General features: G+C 42.7%; 8 non-coding genes across 8 annotated transcripts; all 8 read left to right on the forward strand.

Moving 5' to 3' along the window:
- The first annotated feature begins 235 nt into the window (after positions 1-235).
- On the forward strand, positions 236-307 carry trnap-ugg (transfer RNA proline (anticodon UGG)). The gene has a single exon. It is a non-coding gene; the product is annotated as a tRNA-Pro (tRNA).
- Positions 308-1,688: 1,381 nt separating this feature from the next.
- On the forward strand, positions 1,689-1,760 carry trnap-agg (transfer RNA proline (anticodon AGG)). Its single transcript has one exon. It is a non-coding gene; the product is annotated as a tRNA-Pro (tRNA).
- Positions 1,761-2,996: 1,236 nt separating this feature from the next.
- On the forward strand, positions 2,997-3,068 carry trnap-ugg (transfer RNA proline (anticodon UGG)). The gene has a single exon. It is a non-coding gene; the product is annotated as a tRNA-Pro (tRNA).
- An 802-nt stretch (positions 3,069-3,870) lies between these two features.
- Positions 3,871-3,942, forward strand: trnap-ugg (transfer RNA proline (anticodon UGG)). Its single transcript has one exon. It is a non-coding gene; the product is annotated as a tRNA-Pro (tRNA).
- Positions 3,943-5,035: 1,093 nt separating this feature from the next.
- On the forward strand, positions 5,036-5,107 carry trnap-agg (transfer RNA proline (anticodon AGG)). The gene has a single exon. It is a non-coding gene; the product is annotated as a tRNA-Pro (tRNA).
- Positions 5,108-5,483: 376 nt separating this feature from the next.
- Positions 5,484-5,555, forward strand: trnap-agg (transfer RNA proline (anticodon AGG)). The gene has a single exon. It is a non-coding gene; the product is annotated as a tRNA-Pro (tRNA).
- A 966-nt stretch (positions 5,556-6,521) lies between these two features.
- Positions 6,522-6,593, forward strand: trnap-agg (transfer RNA proline (anticodon AGG)). Its single transcript has one exon. It is a non-coding gene; the product is annotated as a tRNA-Pro (tRNA).
- A 555-nt stretch (positions 6,594-7,148) lies between these two features.
- trnap-ugg (transfer RNA proline (anticodon UGG)) lies at positions 7,149-7,220 on the forward strand. The gene has a single exon. It is a non-coding gene; the product is annotated as a tRNA-Pro (tRNA).
- Positions 7,221-15,577: the final 8,357 nt, after the last annotated feature.

A 15,577-nucleotide genomic window follows, 5' to 3' on the forward strand; every position in this document is an offset into this window, starting at 1 on the left:
GATGTCTCGGGTCCAAATCCTTGACAAGCCCAATGCTTGTCCTGTGGTCTCTGGGTAGGAGAACAAACAGGGTAGAACTTTAAGTTCTCGAAGATCACCAATCATGTACTGCCAAAGTCATGTGTATAAGCAAAGATTGGGCCAACTTTGAGGATTTTGCATGTCAATGTTGTGGATTTGTTCTGATGTACGATGGACCGCGTCGCGCGGCCTTCCGATAACATTAAAGTAGCTTGGCTCATTGGTCTAGGGGTATGATTCTCGCTTTGGGTGCGAGAGGTGCCGGGTTCAAATCCCGGACGAGCCCAAAGCTTGACCTGTGCTCTCTGTGTTAGAGAACGGAAGGACAGAACTGAAAGTTGGCCACAGAAGTACTGTCAAAATCTTGTGTCTTCAAATCCCGGACGAGCCCATAGGCTGTCCTGTGCTCTTAATGAAAGAGAATGAAAGGATAGAACTGAAAGTTGACCACAGAAGTACTGCCAAAGTCATGTGTTGTGACAAAAAGTGAGCCATGTTCTAGAAGGATAGAACTGAACGTTGGCCACAGAAGTACTGCCAAAGTCATGTGTTGTGACAAAAAGTGAGCCATGTTCTAAATTTCAGCAAGTCAACGCTGTGTTTTGATTTCAAAGCCAAGATTACATGAGTCACAACCCAAACAATGTAAATTCTTGAGTACGTACTAATCTACGATGGACTCCGTCATGTGGGCTTCCGATGAGATAAAAGTACCTCCGATTTTTGGTCTAGGGGTATTATTCTCACTTAAGGTCCGAGATGTCCCGGGTCCAAATCCTTGACGAGCCCAATGCTTGTCCTGTGCTCTCTGGGTAGGAGAACAAACAGGGTAGAACTTTAAGTTCTCGAAGATCACCAATCATGTACTGCCAAAGTCATGTGTATAGGCAAAGATTGGGCCAACTTTGAGGATTTTGTATGTCAACGTTGTGGTTTTGTTCTGATGTACGATGGACCGCGTCGCGCGGCCTTCCGAAAATATTAAAGTAGCTCGTCTCGTTGGTCTAGGGGTATGATTCTCGCTTAGGGTGCGAGAGGTCCCGGGTTCAAATCGCGGACGAGCCCAAAGCTTGTCCTGTGCTCTCTCTGAAAGAGAACGAAAGGATAGAACTGTAAGTTGACCACAGAAGTACTGCCAAAGTCATATATTGTGACTAAAAGTGAGCCATGTTCTAGAAGGATAGAACTGAAAGTTGTCCACAAAAGTACTGTCTAAATCTTGTGTTGTGACAAAAAGTGAGCCATGTTCTAGATTTCGGCAAGTCAACTGTGTGTTTTGATTTCAAAGCCAAGATTACATGAGTCACAACCCAAACAATGTAAATTCTTGAGTACGTACTAATCTACGATGGACTCCGTCGTGTGGGCTTCCTATGAGATAAAAGTACCTCGGATTGTTCGTCTAGGGTGATCGTTCTCGCTTAGGGTGCCAGATGTCCCGGGTCCAAATCCTTGACGAGCCCAATGCTTGTCCTGTGCTCTCTGGGTAGGAGAACAAAGAGGGTAGAACTTTAAGTTCTCGAAGATCACCAATCATGTACTGCCAAAGTCATGTGTATAGGCAAAGATTGGGCCAACTTTGAGGATTTTGTATGTCAACGTTGTGGTTTTGTTCTGATGTACGATGGACCGCGTCGCGCGGCCTTCCGAAAACATTAAAGTAGCTCGGCTCGTTGGTCTAGGGGTATGATTCTCGCTTAGGGTGCGAGAGGTCCCGGGTTCAAATCCCGGACGAGCCCAAAGCTTGTCCTGTGCTCTCTCTGAAAGAGAACGAAAGGATAGAACTGTAAGTTGGCCACAGAAGTACTGCCAAAGTCATGTGTTGTCACAAAAAGTGATCCATGTTCTAGATTTCGGCAAGTCAACTATGTGTTTCGATTTCAAAGCCAAGATTGCATTAGTCACAACCCAAACAATGTAAATTCTTGAGTACGTACTAATCTACGATGGACTCCGTCGTGCAGCCTTCCTATGAGATAAAAGTACCTCGGATTGTTCATTGAAGGGTATCATAAAAAAAAAGACCAAACCCTGTTTGCATGTCAACGTTGTGGTTTTGTTCTGATGTACGGTGGACCGCATCGTGCGGCCTTCCGATAACATTAAAGTAGCTTGGCTCGTTGGTCTAGGGGTATGATTCTCGCTTCGGTTGAAAGAGGTCACCGGTTCAAATCCCGGACGAGCCCAAAGGCTCTGAAAGAGTCTCTGAAAGAGAACGAAAGGATAGAACTGAAAGTTGACCACAGAAGTACTTCCAAAGTCATGTGTTGTGACAAAAAGTGAGCCATTTTCTAGAAGGATAGAACTGAAAGTTGGCCACAGAAGTACTGTCAAAATCTTGTGTTGTGACAAAAAGTGAGCCATGTTCTAGATTTCGGCAAGTCAACTGTGTGTTTTGATTTCTCGCTTAGGGTGCGAGAGGTCCCGGGTTCAAATCCCGGACGAGCCCAAAGCTTGTCCTGTGCTCTCTCTGAAAGAGAACGAAAGGATAGAACTGTAAGTTGGCCACAGAAGTACTGCCAAAGTCATGTGTTGTCACAAAAAGTGATCCATGTTCTAGATTTCGGCAAGTCAACTATGTGTTTCGATTTCAAAGCCAAGATTGCATCAGTCACAACCCAAACAATGTAAATTCTTGAGTAAGTACTAATCTACGATGGACTGCGTCGTGCGGGCTTCGGATGAGATAAAAATACCTCCGATTTTTGGTCTATGGGTATTATTCTCACTTAAGGTCTGAGATGTCCCGGGTCCAAATCCTTGACAAGCCCAATGCTTGTCCTGTGGTCTCTGGGTAGGAGAACAAACAGGGTAGAACTTTAAGTTCTCGAAGATCACCAATCATGTACTGCCAAAGTCATGTGTATAGGCAAAGATTGGGCCAACTTTGAGGATTTTGCATGTCAACGTTGTGGATTTGTTCTGATGTACGATGGACCGCGTCGCGCGGCCTTCCGATAACATTAAAGTATCTCGGCTCGTTGGTCTAGGGGTATGATTCTCGCTTTGGGTGCGAGAGGTCCCGGGTTCAAATCCCGGACGAGCCCAAAGCTTGACCTGTGCTCTCTGTGTAAGAGAACGGAAGGATAGAACTGAAAGTTGGCCACAGAAGTACTGCCAAAGTCATGTGTTGTGACAAAAAGTGAGCCATGTTCTAAATTTCGGCAAGTCAACTATGTATTTTGATTTCAAAGCCAAGATTGCATGAGTCACAACCCAAACAATGTAAATTCTTGAGTACGTACTAATCTACGATGGACTCTGTCGTGCGGGTTTCCTATGAGATAAAAGTACCTCCGATTTTTGGTCCAGGGGTATTATTCTCACTTAAGGTTCGAGATGTCCCGGGTCCAAATCCTTGACGAGCCCAATGCTTGTCCTGTGCTCTCTGGGTAGGAGAACAAACAGGGTAGAACTTTAAGTTCTCGAAGATCACCAATCATGTACTGCCAAAGGCATGTGTATAGGCAAAGATTGGGCCAACTTTGCGGATTTTGCATGTCAGCGTTGTGGTTTTGTTCTGATGTACGACGGACCACGTCGCGCGGCCTTCCGATAACATTAAATTAGCTCGTCTCGTTGGTCTAGGGGTAATATTCTCACTTAAGGTCCGAGATGTCCCAGGTCCAAATCCTTGACGAGCCCAATGCTTGTCCTGTGCTCTCTGGGTAGGAGAACAAACAGGGTAGAACTTTAAGTTCTCGAAGATCACCAATCATGTACTGCCAAAGTCATGTGTATAGGCAAAGATTGGGCCAACTTTGAGGAGTTTGCATGTCAACGTTGTGGATTTGTTCTGATGTACGATGGGCCGCGTCGCGCGGCCTTCCGATAGCATTAGAGTAGCTCGGCTCGTTGGTCTAGGGGTATGATTCTTGCTTTGGGTGCGAGAGGTCCCGGGTTCAAATCCCAGACGAGCCCAAAGCTTGACCTGTGCTCTCTGTGTAAGAGAACGGATGGATAGAACTGAACGTTGGCCACAGAAGTACTGCCGAAGTCATGTGTTGTGACAAAAAGTGAGCCATGTTCTAAATTTCAGCAAGTCAACGCTGTCTTTTGATTTCAAAGCCAAGATTGCATGAGTCACAACCCAAACAATGTAAATTCTTGAGTACGTACTAATCTACGATGGACTCCGTCGTGCGGGCTTCCAATGAGATAAAAGTACCTCCGATTTTTGGTCTAGGGGTATTATTCTCACTTAAGGTCCGAGATGTCCCGGGTCCAAATCCTTGACGAGCCCAGTGCTTGTCCTGTGCTCTCTGGGTAGGAGAACAAAGAGAGTAGAACTTTAAGTTCTCTAAGATCACCAATCATGTACTGCCAAAGTCATGTGTATAGGCACGTTGGTCTAGGGGTATGATTCTCGCTTTGGGTGAGAGAGGTCCCGGGTTCAAATCCCGGACGAGCCCAAAGGCTGTCCTGTGCTCTCTCTGAAAGAGAATGAAAGGATAGAACTGAAAGTTGACCACAGAAGTACTGCCAAAGTCATATATTGTGACTAAAAGTGAGCCATGTTCTAGAAGGATAGAACTGAAAGTTGTCCACAAAAGTACTGTCAAAATCTTGTGTTGTGACAAAAAGTGAGCCATGTTCTAGATTTCGGCAAGTCAACTATGTGTTTTGATTTCAAAGCCAAGATTGCATGTGTCACAACCCAAACAATGTAAATTCTTGAGTACGTACTAATCTACGATGGACTCCGTCGTGTGGGCTTCCGATGAGATAAAAGTACCTCCGATTTTTGGTCTAGGGGTATTATTCTCACTTAAGGTCCGAGATGTCCCGGGTCCAAATCCTTGACGAGCCCAATGCTTGTCCTGTGCTCTCTGGGTAGGAGAACAAACAGGGTAGAACTTTAAGTTCTCGAAGATCACCAATCATGTACTGCCAAAGTCATGTGTATAGGCAAAGATTGGGCCAACTTTGAGGATTTTGCATGTCAACGTTGTGGTTTTGTTCTGATGTACGATGGACCGCGTCGCGCGGCCTTCCAAAAACATTAAAGTAGCTCGGCTCGTTGGTCTAGGGGTATGATTCTCGCTTAGGGTGCGAGAGGTCCCGGGTTCAAATCCCGGACGAGCCCAAAGGCTGTCCTGTGCTCTTTCTGAAAGAGAATGAAAGGATAGAACTGAAAGTTGGCCACAGAAGTACTGCCAAAGTCATGCGTTGTGACAAAAAGTGAGCCATGTTCTTGATTTCAGCAAGTCAAAGCTGTGTTTTGATTTCAAAGCCAAGATTACATGTGTCACAACCCAAACAATGTAAATTCTTTAGTACGTACTAATCTACGATGGATTCCGTCGTGCGGGCTTCCTATGAGATAAAAGTACCTCGGATTGTTCCTCTATTGGTATCATCAAAAAAAAAGACCAAACCCTGTTTGCATGTCAACGTTGTGGTTTTGTTCTGATGTACGGTGGACCGCGTCGCACGGCCTTCCGATAACATTAAAGTAGCTCGGCTCGTTGGTCTAGGGGTATGATTCTCGCTTAGGGTGCAAGAGGTCCTGGGTTCAAATCCCGGACGAGCCCTAAGGTTGTCCTGTGCTCTCTCTGAAAGAGAACGAAAGGATAGAACTGTAAGTTGGCCACAGAAGTACTGCCAAAGTCATGTGTTTTGACAAAAAGTCATCCATGTTCTAGATTTCGGCAAGTTAACTATGTGATTTGATTTCAAAGCCAAGATTGCATGAGTCACAACCCAAACAATGTAAATTCTTGAGGACGAACTAATCTACGATGGACTCCGTCGTGCGGGCTTCCTATGAGATAAAAGTACCTCGGATTGTTCGTCTATTGGTATCATCAAAAAAAAGACCAAACCCTGTTTGCATGTCAACGTTGTGGTTTTGTTCTGATGTACGGTGGACCGCGTCGCGCAGCCTTCCGATAACATTAAAGTAGCTCAACTCGTTGCTCTAGGTGTATGATTCTAGATTTGGGTGCGAGAGGTCCCGGGTTCAAATCCCGCACGAGCCCAAATCTTGTCCTGTGCTGTCTGTGTAAGAGAACAGAAGGATAGAACTGAAAGTTAGCCACAGAAGTACTGTCAAAATCTTGTGTTGTGACAAAAAGTGAGCCATGTTCTAGATTTCGGCAAGTCAACTGTGTGTTTTGATTTCAAAGCCAAGATTGCATCAGTCACAACCCAAACAATGTTGAGTACGTACTAATCTAAGATGGACTGCGTCGTGTGGGCTTCCGATGAGATAAAAGTACCTCCGATTTTTGGTCTAGGGGTATTATTCTCACTTAAGGTCAGAGATGTCCTGGGTTCAAATCCTTGACGAGCCCAATGCTTGTCCTGTGCTCTCTGGGTAGGAGAACAAACAGGGTAGAACTTTAAGTTCTCGAAGATCACCAATCATGTACTGCCAAAGTCATGTGTATAGGCAAAGATTGGGCCAACTTTGAGGATTTTGCATGTCAACGTTGTGGTTTTGTTCTGATGTACGATGGACCGCGTCGCGCGGCCTTCCAAAAACATTAAAGTAGCTCGTCTCGTTGATCTAGGGGCATGATTCTCGCTTAGGGTGCGAGAGGTCCCGGGTTCAAATCCCGGACGAGCCCAAAGACTGACCTGTGCTCTCTGTGTAAGAGAACGGAAGGATACAACTGAAAGTTGGCCACAGAAGTACTGTCAAAATCTTGTGTCTTCAAATCCCGGACGAGCCCATAGGCTGTCCTGTGCTCTCAATGAAAGAGAATGAAAGGATAGAACTGAAAGTTGACCACAGAAGAACTGCCAAAGTCATGTGTTGTGACAAAAAGTGAGCCATGTTCTAGAAGGATAGAACTGGAAGTTGGCCACAAAAGTACTGTCAAAATCTTGTGTTGTGACAAAAAGTTAGCCATGTTCTAGATTTCGGCCAGTCAACGCTGTATTTTGATTTCAAAGCCAAGATTGCATGAGTCACAACCCAAACAATGTAAATTCTTGAGTACGTACTAATCTACGATGGACTCCGTCGTGCGGGCTTCCTATGAGATAAAAGTACCTCGGATTGTTCGTCTAGGGGTATTATAAAAAAAAGTCCAAACCCTGTTTGCATGTCAACGTTGTGGTTTTGTTCTTATGTACGGCGGACCGCGTCGCGCAGCCTTCCGATAACATTAAAGTAGCTCGGCTCGTTGGTCTAGGGGTATGATTCTCGCTTTGGGTGCGAGAGGTCCCGGTTTCAAATCCCGGACGAGCCCCAAGCCTGTCCTGTGCTCTCTCTGAAAGAGAACCAAAGAATAGAACTGAAAGTTGACCACAGAAGTACTGCCAAAGTCATGTGTTGTGACAGAAAGTGAGCCATGCTCTAGATTTCGGCAAGTCAACTATGTGTTTTGATTTCAAAGCCAAGATTGCATCAGTCACAACCCAAACAATGTAAATTCTTGAGTAAGTATTAATCTACAATGGCCTCCGTCGTGCGGGCTTCCTATGAGATAAAAGTACCTCGGATTGTTTGTCTAGCGGTATCATGAAAAAAAGTCCAAACCCCGTTTGCATGTCAACGTTGTGGTTTTGTTCTGATGTACGATGGACCGCGTCGCGCGGCCTTCCGATAACATTAAAGTAGTTCGGCTCGTTGGTCTAGGGGTATGATTCTGGCTTTGGGTGCGAGAGGTACCGGGTTCAAATCCCGGAGGAGCCCAAATCCTGTCCTGTGCTCTCTCTGAAAGAGAACGAAAGGATAGAACTGAAAGTTGACCACAAAAGTACTGCCAAAGTCTTGTGTTGTGACAAAAAGTGAGCCATGCTCTAGATTTCGGCAAGTCAACGCTGTGGTTTGATTTCAAAGCCAAGATTGCATGAGTCACAACCTAAACAATGTAAATTCTTGAGTACGTACTAATCTACGATGGACTCCGTCGTGCGGGCTTCCTATGAGAGAAAAGTACCTCGGATTGTTCGTCTAGGCGTATCATTCTCGCTTAGGGTGCCAGATGTCCCGGGTCCAAATCCTTGACGAGCAATGCTTGTCCTGTGCTCTCTGGGTAGGAGAACAAACAGGGTAGAACTTTAAGTTCTCGAAGATCACCAATCATGTACTGCCAAAGTCATGTGTATAGTCAAAGATTGGGCCAACTTTGAGGATTTTGCATGTCAACCTTGTGGTTTTGTTCTCAAGCAAATATTGCATAGGTCAAACAATGGAAACTCTCTAGTGTGTCCTGATGTACGATGGACGCGCGGCCTTCCTATAACATTAAAGTAGCTCGGCTTGTTGGTGTAGGTGTATGATTCTCGCTTTGGGTGAGAAATGTCCCGGGTTCAAATCCCGGATGAGCCTTGTCCTGTGCTCTCTGTGAAAGAGAACGAAAGGAAGTCATCTATTGTGACAAAAAGTAAGCCATGTTCGGCAAGTCCACGCTGTGTTTTGATTATAAAGCCAAGATTGCATGAGTCAACCCAACAATGAGTCACAATTCTTGAGAACGTACTAATCAACGGGCCACGTTGCTAGAAGCTACAGACAGCTAGCGGCTAGTGCCGTCAGCTACGTCACCTGTCATTCAAAGCGCGGACCCACTTCATTGTGCAGAATTTTCTAAACTTAAACGAGTGAGATATAAAATAATTCACCCCCCTCGGAGTTGTTACGGAAGGGGAAATCATCTTTTGAGAGTAGATGCATCATTTGAACCAGGCTGTTAACACGTTTATTTTTCCTGTGAAATTGGACATTTTAACATTAGGGTCAATCTTACTTGCTCGCTTACATGTGTCTTACATGTGTCTCTGAGAGGTGGATTTAATTCCTATGCTATATGCTTAATGATTTAAAGTATTAATAATATAATATTATTTTCCACATTGGTCAGCTTCCAGTGTCATTGCCCCTGTGTATTTGACTGCAAACTGTTGCTTACGTGGAAGGTGTTTGTAGTGAACTTAACGGGAAAACTAAAAGTTAGTCCCTCACAGACACACACATAAACTCACCACAGTCATATTTCCTTCAGCTTTACAAAACACTTTATCCTCCTACACACATTTTCTGTGATGCTGTCCCTCAGACACACAATCACATCTACTCACTTAGTTTGCACACAAATTCTTTTGACAGCCGGTGATCTCTCAGTGCATGGGGTTGTTGTGGTGAACAAATGTATGTGGCTGGTGTTACTGTGTGTGGGAGAGGCGAGTAAAATGAACATCTGTTATGTTGCTATATAATCAGCATAGCTGCGTAGGCGGCTGAGATGAGAAAACTTTGGAGGAGAACGATACCGGGATGCAACGCATTCCCTCACATCGACAGGGCCGTCACTGAGTTTTATGACTGTTATCACACCAATGGGGGTATGTAAGGAGGTAGGACTCATTTTATGAGTGATAAGAGTGTGCTGTTTCACAGAAAAACAGCCGTTAACATCGTCCACAGTTTGCTATTGCCATCACAACAGCAGGCTTCATTGCTGGTTCTGTTTCCCAGTTTGCCTCAAGATTTTCCCTAAGTTTGCTTTGACTCTAGGTAATACATGACCTGCCCAGTTTTTCTAGTCTAAAATAATAGTCTAGGTAAAATACAATGACTCTGTCGAGACACATAGAGTGAGAGAAAGAGAGAGAGAGAGAGAGAGAGAGAGAGAGAGAGGGGAGTAAGAGAAAAAGTGAGGGAGTATGAAGTCTGATGTGAATGACCTAAATTAGACTTTGAGTGATGCAAATGGGTGTTTCACATGTGTTCGTGTGCTTGCCTGAACGCACATGATTATATGTTTTTGCTATGTGTGTGATCTGTGCATGTGTTTGCACATGCATGTGTGTCTGCCAGAGTGTAATGGTGCCAGGCCTTCTAGCTACAGGCTAAAATCCAAATGAGATCTCAGGAACTGTATGTCAAGCTAGCTATTCATCAAACATAACAGCAGTGAGAAGCAAGATTGAATGGTGGAGATAGCATCTTCAATCATCGAATGTAGCAGGCCACTTTGTGGGTTTCATCTCCACAATATATGACATACAGGACTGCCAAGTGAATATGATAATGTGTGAATAGATCTTCTCAGGGAGGGTGGGTGGGGGGTAACAATTGACAGTTAAAAAATGACATCCACAGAGGTGCAGCGGAAATTGTGGTCTTTAGGTTCAACACAATAAGCTTCATATAGTAGAAGCTTCAGAACACTGCCGCTGAGTTCAAACAACTTCAAATGAAGTCATATTACTACCAACCCAATCTATTTTCAATTATGTTAATATGAAATTATTTTGCATATGCAATTATGCTTTTGGAAAATTAAATGGCAGCCAGAAACATGTATATTAAACAAATGTTTCAAAAAATCTATGATAAAGCTCAATCACATTCAGTTTGAATGCAAAAGCCAATGTGAAGGATATGTAAGTGCTGTTAAAAATATGGATTTTTAATTAAATGATTGTGGTCTGGCTGTACAATGTTCATTTCAATCATGGCTTACTGGGAAGATTTTATAGAACAAAGCCATTGTAAATGATAACCCGTGTGCTTGTTGGGGTTTATATATGCCTCAATCCTGAGCTCCACTTATGTGGGTGTCATGGTTCAAAAGTGCGTAAAGATGTCTATCAAAGTTATAAATAAATATAATAAAACTTATTTAATTATGTTTAATGATATGACTTAATTTATTCACGAGTCACCTTGGGATGGGTCACCACTCTGTAAAACAGAGAAAAGATCACCAATTTAACTAAATTAGTCTCTTAATTTTATGAAACTATCAATTTTGAACTCTGATTAATAATTAACTTAATAATTATAACCCAATCACCATGTTAATATTTAGTTAAGGTTGAATGAATTTGGAGATCTTCTCATAGAAGAGGTTGGTATCATTCATGTATTTACAACATTAAATATTTTGCATTATATTCCAAAAGACATTTATTGATAAAAAAGTTTGCTGAACGAAGACGAGATGTCCAAATGGCCACATGGCTTCAATACAAAGGACCATAAAAGCATAAAACTCTAGGTCTTTGTTCTGCCTTGTCACGATTTGAGGCGTGGAGGTCAGAACAAAGGACCTCAAAGTTAGAGATGGGGTGAGGAGCTCAGATATCCGGAGGTAGCTTCGGGTAGCGCCACTGCTCCTTCGCATCAAAAGGAGCCAGCTAAGGTGGTTCGGACATCTGTTAAGAATGCGTCCCTGGCACCTCCCATTAGAGGTGTTCTGGGCACATCCATCTGGTAGGAGGCCCCGGGGAAGACACATGGCCTGGATGTTGTGGCTGGGAAGAGGGAGGTCTGGAGCCTTGCTTTGCCTGCTTTTCCCGTGACCCGGCCCCAGATAAGTGGATGATTGTTATTATCATGATTATTATTCTTGAGAAGTACAGAATGGGTTGATGGACTTGACAAAAAAAGGAAGAGGAGCAGTTACAGCCTCTGCCATCTGATGTCTCAGGTAAAAAAATATGATGAGACAACAGTGGAAGCAGGAGGATTTTCCCCCCATTTCTGTGCTGCTTACCCAAGAGGGATAGCCTTTCTATTGGGTCTTCAGACAAAAACCAGAGTATCATTTTGCTATGTTCTACACTGAGATAAACCTTTTCTCTCTCTTTTCGATAGCCTAGTCTGGAGTAGAGGATTGCACATGACTGCAAAACTGCACAAGAATGGCTCCATTTATTTTTTATTTAGATGACAGATAGTGACAGGAAATGCTCAAACTGCTTAATAACATAAACTTTTGTATTTTTTCTCAGTTTTGTGAATAACTTAATGCACACATTTTATGCAAGATACACTGTAGTCCCTACAGCCTACTGTACAGTGAGTGCAGTAACTGGAATGGATGCAGTCTGTTTTTATATCAATACTGTAAATAGCTAATCATCTACCTCATGTAGAATAGTTATAGTTTCTAATATGCAATGTCTCCAATGCCCCAATGTCTAATACTTGTACAAATTGTTAAACCCAGGTTAGGTTCGTTACTACCTTGCGTGCACGAAGTTACTACCTTGTGTGCACGAAATAGCATTTTGAGCACTCACAGTAGTAACTTGTGAGCTTTGTTTTTTCATCATGTCCCCTTAGGGGCTCCGTAGATTGGTTCATTGGCTGGTCATCATTTTGGGCCAATATCTAAGAGTATGGCATTCTACAACTTCTGATGTGTGAATGCCTATCTCAACGCTGTTTGTGGACACAGCAGTTACGCTCAGTGCTTGTCTGACCTCTTTTCACCCCCCTCTGGTCTCTTGTGAAGGTGAGCATTTCAGGCAGGAGAGCATTGTTTAAGCTGGCAGGCTTAGCTGGTTACCCTCTTGCTTTTGAATTAACAGTCTCCAAAATTCATCTTCCTTAAATCATGCATAGAGGGGTTACCTTGATGTTTCCTAAGTACAACTTGAGTGGATGGATAGGAGCTCTGCAAGAATAAGGCTTTGAAGGTAGTGTTAGAATTAGGAAATTAAAAAGAGGCTATTAGCTCACATAGCCAATGCGTTTTACTCCACTATAGCTTTCACTATGCCAGTAATCTTCCATTTTACTTTTTCCACAGGCCTGTGGGAGCACACAGTTTGTGTTCCCACAGAAGCAAGATGTGGCTACAAGCTGTATTTTATCTTGATCAAGACTTTTTAGCTCATAGATACCGGTACTCGCCTGTAAGACAACACACTCGCATTGTGTATCACAATCATCGATCGAGGCATGGACAGCTGTTGGCCTGTCCATGTCATTGGTAACTGGCCAATATAAATTGTTTGCATGTAAGTCCAACCTAAGGGGCGGGTCCAGCCCAAGAAAATGAAATGTGAATTAGTACTACAGACACTCTGACTGGGATCCTACGAGAACTGTGTCAGTCTGAGTCCAGCGCTGCATAACTTTACATGTGACCTAAATAAAAGGCTTGCATTGAGACCAGACCTTTTTTGCCTATTGTGTTTACTTTTGGCCTTCCAATAGTTAGAATAATCTGTGATTCCGTCTCTGTTGTCTGTCTCTGATTGACGAAGGTCACTATCTATACATGCGTAATTCACTAACTGTATATGTAACCTCTCTGTGCATTTATAGATTAATCATGTAAGATGCTTTGATATAATGATCTTGTGCTAATATTGTTTTAAAACTGTGATTACTATCTGCTTAAACTTTCTCTGTCCTACTTAGAGTAAGATTCTATAATCACAAAAATATATGTTTTATATTTTATATAGAAATCTGTCTCCAATAATATCTCTGCAAATCATACTAGGGGAGGAGGTTGTGATTTGAGAGTTGGTTCTAGGTCAGGTCACAGACTTGGTGTGCTGAGCAGAAAGATAACTGACTTCTCTGCTTGGTGACATGACGTGTCCACGTATTGATTAAACTGACAAATCCAACGGATCGAGAGGGAGGCACCTTCTGGAAGAGATCTACCTACATTCTAGTGAACTTTGTTAGGATATAAAAAAGGGTTCAGGGGAGAGTGGCATGTCATGTCAGGGACGTGTAGTTTGAACCCAGAGACTCTGTTACTGCACATTTCTTGACGTATTGTAATAAAGTGAAGTTAAACAGAGAACTTGGACGTCTCCTTCTCATCATTCCCCATCAAACGATCGGCGCAGAGAAATAGGTGAGGATTTTGTGTTGGAGTCAGATAATTTAATGCTAAAGGTTTCCTCAATGCAATTCTCAACACAATAAACAAACCTGAACCCTTTACAGTAGGGTTTTCTTCTAAGCCTGGTGCATTCTTACCCTGAAAGTACGAGCACTTTGAGATTTCCTTTTATGTAAAGTGCATTACCAATAAAATGTATTATTATCATCATTAGCAATAATCTATGGGAGCCTACAATGGGAATGTTTAATTTGGAGGGCTGCAACTATGGTTGTGAAGTCATTAGCAATAGAAGTTAATTCTTCTATTACTGCATGATGGGGCTTGGTTTAATCCTCTCTGACACTGGTAGGTTGTATCTGGATACACTTTTGATCTGTAGCACTGGTTTTCCACACAAGTTTAACTTTCTCCCTGTTGGTTGCATGGGGCAAGCCAATTAGACTCTGTTCTAATTCAGTAAAATAATCATCCACATGTTAATCACTGCTTTTTGGGCTGAAACACACATCTTTAGCAAAAACTTCAAGCTCTTCAAGACAGGGACACTTGGGCGTCCTTTCTGGTGAATGCAAGACTAAATTAGCATTTCTAAGGACGTGTGAATCAGATGCTGCAGCTCCCTGTGGTTGAAGGGCACAGACTGACCAGCTGTCATCACTATTTGACAATGCAGTTAAGATGTTGAACAGGCCTGGAAAGTTCTGGTCCTTGCTTCAGAGGGATGAGCATGAATTGAAGTGTCTTGCATCCCTAACTGGGAAGTTTAGTTTACTTTAGTTTATTATTAAGATCCCCATTAGATGCGGCAAAGCCACAGCTATTCGTCTTGGGGTCCAACAGTATCAAATATACAGCTGAAAACACAAAACATCAACATTATAAAAACTAAAAACTAATATATATGTTTGCTTCACCTAACAAAACAAAAACAGAGTGAGCGTTTACACTTCTTGACTGTGCTTCATTCATTCTTCGTTATATCAATTATTCACATACTAATCCATATTACACACATTTCTACATATCATATATGTATACATCATTACACAATCTACTAACACATAATAGATATCATATTGTACATTCATTCTACAGCATATACATTATAATAACACATATGTGACCTGCTCCATCAATATGAGTCACATTGACCCGAAACACATTTTGAGATGCTGAATGGGAGAACATGCAAACTCCACAGAGAAGATTTGAACCTGCAACTTGCTGTGAGGTGACTGTGCTAACCACTACACCATCATGTATCATAACTTTATTTCATACGTGACCTGAATAGCAACAGTTAACATTAAGATTAAGATTTTAAATATCAGGACCTGTGCCTTATGTAGTTCATAACATTAAACATGCAATGATGCATGGGAAGCCATAAATCACAATTGCCCACTTTAAATGAGGCATTATGCAGTAAACACATGGAGAGTTCCTCTCATAATTTATGACACCATATTCGTAGAAGCCTTGTCATATCTCTGACGGTCTGGCCGGAATCTGTTTATATTGTTCACAAGAGTAAATATAAGGCTTTATTAAAAATCCCCCCGCCCAGGAGAGCTGCTGTGTCTGTGGATACTGTATTTCATAATAACAACCAGAAGGGTAAAGTCTCTTTAATATTAAAGCTGAGTCACTCTGCTCCTCTCCTTACCCTCCAGACCAGCCAGAGGTTAATGAGAACTGTTTCCCCCCAGCCCCACACATTTTCCTATAGATGATACTCTGTGGTCATATTATTGTGTTTTTATGCTGGTCAAGACATGTTCAAGCTGCAGTGTGTGCCTCCAATAATGCCCAACCTGTCAGTGTGTGCTGTCTTTGGCCTTTGAGGTTCACTGCGTGGCACTTTTCCCTTTCCTGTTCAGTCACTGTAGCTATTAAAATTCACCTTTATGTTGCACTTATTTTAATTATTTATTTTTCAAAACAAACCAACATAAACAAACTCATCACTCCCTGTGTACTAGAGAATTTCTTTTCTCTCA

The sequence above is a fragment of the Centropristis striata genome, chromosome 8 (assembly GCF_030273125.1).
Source record: "Centropristis striata isolate RG_2023a ecotype Rhode Island chromosome 8, C.striata_1.0, whole genome shotgun sequence".
Taxonomy (NCBI): Eukaryota; Metazoa; Chordata; class Actinopteri; order Perciformes; family Serranidae; genus Centropristis; species Centropristis striata.